Source organism: Canis lupus, chromosome 15, assembly GCF_003254725.2.
Source record: "Canis lupus dingo isolate Sandy chromosome 15, ASM325472v2, whole genome shotgun sequence".
Classification (NCBI taxonomy): domain Eukaryota; kingdom Metazoa; phylum Chordata; class Mammalia; order Carnivora; family Canidae; genus Canis; species Canis lupus.
In genome coordinates this window covers 56,568,165-56,572,771 of record NC_064257.1, presented here as the reverse complement: position 1 = coordinate 56,572,771, position 4,607 = coordinate 56,568,165, and positions in this window count along the sequence as shown.

Below are 4,607 nucleotides of genomic sequence, written 5' to 3'. Positions count from 1 at the left end.
AATTAAGACTTCAAATACACTAAATACTGAAAGGATTATGGTTACTAAAGTTTTTCAAAATAAAACTAGTTTCCACTTCCAATACAACTAAGTAAGTTCCTAGTGGATCTTCTAGATATCAGCTACGAACTGTAAGCAAAATAAAATAAAATAATGACCCGAAGTCACTGGTCACTGGAGAGTGAAAAAAAAAAAGTGGGCAAATTCTGGAGGAAAGAAAAAAATTGAAGAAAATATAGAACATGAAAATTGAAGAAATATAGAACATGTTTACTTTTTTTTTTTAATGGCTTTTAACTTATGAGCAGGATGAAGATGGCACCAAGTAACATGACTAAAAGTTTGACATAAAAACCTACATATTTCTGGCCAGGAAAAAAAGAACAAAGTTTGTAACAACCACAGATACTACAGAGTAAGGAGCTAAGTCTCAGAAAAACAACCAGAAGGCATGAGCACTGTGTTATTACAAATTCCTGCCAAAGTCTCTGGCTGCCCCATGAATGCATGCATAGAACAGATTAAAGCAGTGCAGCTAAGTTAAAAGAACTGAAATATTATTTGATCTTCCACCAAAAAGCAAATGTTAAGTTTGAGTCCAAGCAAGTAAATTTTCTTTTTTTTTTTTAAGATTCTTTTTTTTTTTTTTTTAATTTTTATTTATTTATGATAGTCACAGAGAGAGAGAGAGAGAGAGGCAGAGACATAGGCAGAGGGAGAAGCAGGCTCCATGCACCGGGAGCCTGATGTGGGATTCGATCCCGGGTCTCCAGGATCACGCCCTGGGCCAAAGGCAGGCGCCAAACCGCTGCGCCACCCAGGGATCCCAACAAGTAAATTTTCTGATAAAAATCTCATAGCAGGAATATAGCAGGACTGAGAGTTTCCACAAAATAATTTTCACCATGACTAGGATAAAATTCAAAATTAGACAACAGGCAAAGGAGAATGTTTGACCCATTTTTAAGAGAACTGACGAGCAACCAACACCATTGGTGAGTTGACCTAAATATTGCAATTAGTAGACAGGAATTTTTAAAAAGCAGTTATAACTACGCTCAAGGAAGTAAGAGAAGAATATGTTTCCAATAAGTGAAAAGATAGGAAATCTCAACAGAGAAACATAAATAGTAAAAAGAACCAAGTGAAAACACTAAAACTCAAAAATACAATTCCTGAAATTATAAATTTATTCTATTGGCCTAACAGAATAGAAATGATGGAGAAAATACTCAGTAACTTGATGATAGTTCAATGTAGATGTGCAGAACAGAGGGGGAAAAAGATTAGAAAAAACTGAACAGACCTTCCAGGGCCTCAGGACAATATTAAACGTCTAACAGAGGGACGCCTGGGTGGCTCAGTGGGTTAAGCAGCTGCCTTCGGCTGCGGTCATGATCCAAGGTCCTGGAATGGAGTCCCACCCACATCCGGCTCCCTGCTTAGTGGGGGAGTCTGCTTCTTCCACTTCCCTCTGCCTGCCACTTGCACTGCTTGTGCTCTCTCTTTGTCAAATAAATAAAATCTTTTAATGAATAAATAAATAAATAAATAAATACCTAACAGATATGGATAAAATTCAAGAAGGAGAGGTAAGTGTATATAAGGCATACAACATATTTGAAGAAGCAATGCCCCCAAACTTCTCAAATTTGATGGAAGACCTAAATTTTCAAAATCAGGAAGTATATTAAAACCCAAAATAGGACATATACCAAGAAAACCATGACAAGGCACACTATACTTAAACTGTTAGGTAGAAGCTAGATATTAGCAGTGGAGGGAACACCCCCAGGTAGAGTCCTAAGTCCTTGAGCAACAGAATGATAGACATGAGCTGGAGGCAAGGACAGTAATAAATAAGCCACACATTAAAAGCCTGTGGGCACAACATCTTGACTTTGTGGCTTCCAAGACCTTAGAGCTGACAGATTAAGAGCCACAAGTACAGAGTACTCTCCTCTTCCACCTCTGCCCCAGGTAACCCCTAGATTCATTGTAATACATTTGAATTGCAGGCACAGCTTCCCCACCCCACCCCACCCCACCCCACCCCCTAGCCATGGAGAATGGCTGCCAAAAGGATCTGGTATAAATCTTGTAGGGTCAAAAACTATGCCTTCCCAACCTGTGGGAGGAATCTCCTAAATGATTAGAAGCAGCCCCCATTAGAAACCACCCCACTGTACTTCATGGTTTCTCCCAGCCCAGAGAGACTCAATAATATCCAACCCTAAAATAACCTAGGGGCCAGTTCCACCTCCCAGAACCTGTCTGCTCTCCCACCCTGAGTGTACTTTTGCTTTATCAACTGCTTTGTGTTTGCTACTTTCTGGCTGTCGTTCTTCTAGTGTGGACCCCCGCTTAAATCTTCTCATGTGGAATCCAAAGACTGAGACCTCCATTTGCACAAGGCAGACTCTCCCACCAGTAACAAAACTGTTGATAACTAGAGTTAAAATTATAAAAGCAACCAGGAGAAAATGACACATTGCACACAGAAGAATGAATCAAAATTTATCAAACTATGACAATAAAGGCTGTGGGACATTGTCCTTTAACTGCTGACAGAGAAACACACCCAATTAAGAATCTAGTGAAAATATTCCTCAAATATGAAAATGAAACAAGAACATTATCATATTTTTAAAAAATACTAAGAGAATTTATTTCCAGTAGGACCCTTCTCCAAGAAATTCCTTAAAATTTTATTCAGATTGAAGGAAATGATATCAGATTGAAACTTGAATCCTCAGAAAGGAGTAAAGAGCATCAGAGATGCCAACTTTCTGGGTAAATATAAAACTATCCTTGTAAATATATTTGTATAAACCTATAACGCCAATTTCCTATCACGATATAGATGATCATACTCCACAGAAATTCCACCATGCTGCTTCTGTGTCAACTCTCCCTCCCAGGAGAAAACCAATGTTCTGGGGGTTTCCCATCCTAGATAAGTCTTGCTAATTAATTGTATCTGCTCTAAAATTCCATTAAATTCAGGATAATATCTTGAAACACATTTAAGAAAAAATAGTTGTGAAAACCTTTTGATTTGCAAGCCTGGAGTATATCCAGTCTACACTTACGTAGTCAATTCCTTCTTCAAATGCCCTATATTCTCTTTAAATCTTATCCCCTAGATAGAGTTTCCCTGGGTATCCTGATAAGGCATTGTTGTATAGAAAAGAAAGCCACCCTGTTTCTGAACTTCAGGTAAAGTGGAAAGAAAAAACTCTAGTCTTCCCACAGATAAAGTGGTGAGACCCACCTCCATTCCCAAGTTATAGCCTTGAAAGGAAAGAGCCCTTAGAGAGGATAAAGTTGAAGATACAGACAAAAGAAGGTTAATAGAGCAAGCTCCTTCCTGGAGAAGGTGGGAGAAGATGGTGTCAAAGGACAGAGTGGCCATAAACATTAGAAAGGACATCTTATCTCTTGAGACTGGAAGAAAAAACCTTTAAAAACCTTTAAAGTGAAAAAAATAATAATAATAAAATAAAATAAAAAAACTTTAAAATAATGGGTTCAGGAAACTAAGAGATATCTACTTTGATTAATTGACAATTACAGCAATCAAAACAACTGACCCAGGAGATCCAATGAACCCAGGCATTAATTTATAGAAGGAGTTGTGATTTGAAGGTCAAAACAATTAAACTCTGTACACTTAATAAAACAAAGTGGCACAAGCACAATAAAACTACTATAAAATAATGGGGCTTTTTGTTTGTTTTTTTTGACAGATTTTATTTATTTATTTCAGAGAGAGAGAACACACAAGCATGAGCTGCATGGAACGTGCTGAGTCGGGAGGCAGAGAAGCAGACTCCCTGTTGAGCAGAGAGCCTGATGAGGGCCTTGATCTCAGGACCCCAGGATCATGACCTGAGCTGAAAGCAGAGGCTTAACCACCTGGGCCACCCTGGCACTTCTGTATTTCACTCTTTAAAGCAAAATTTCAATTAGATCTAGATTTAAATATAGAGAATAAACCATATAAATACCAGAATTAAATAACTACTCTGATATAGTACAACTCATTGCACATTTTTAAGACTAAAAAATATGTCCTGGTGAGACTACACATCATTTTTAAGAAAAACTCCAACATTTTACATTTGCCTTCTTCTTGCATACTTGCTTTGCTATCTCATCTTTGTCTTTCCAGATTACCAATAGTTAGTAGACTTTGCTGAGATGGTAGGGACAGTCTCTAAACTACAGAGGTTTAAACCTGACCTATGAATTAAAATTGGAAATAAACTGCCAAAGTTAGCCAGAGTAGCTATTTATGGAGTGTTTTAGCCCTCACAGTCCTTACTAAGGGACCTGCTACATATTTTAACTATTGAAGCTTTGGGAGCCACAGTGCAGTTGACTTTGAACAACATGGAGTTAGGTGCGCTGATTCCTGCGGAATTAGAAATCAGGATATAACCTGTGATTCCCCCCAAATGTAGCTACTGTTCATAGGAAGCCTTACTGGAAACAGAAAAAAAATCAATTGACATATATATTGTGTATTAGATGCATTACATAATGTATTCTTAAAATAAAGCTAGAGAAAAGAAAATTTTATTAAGGAAATCATAAAGAAAATA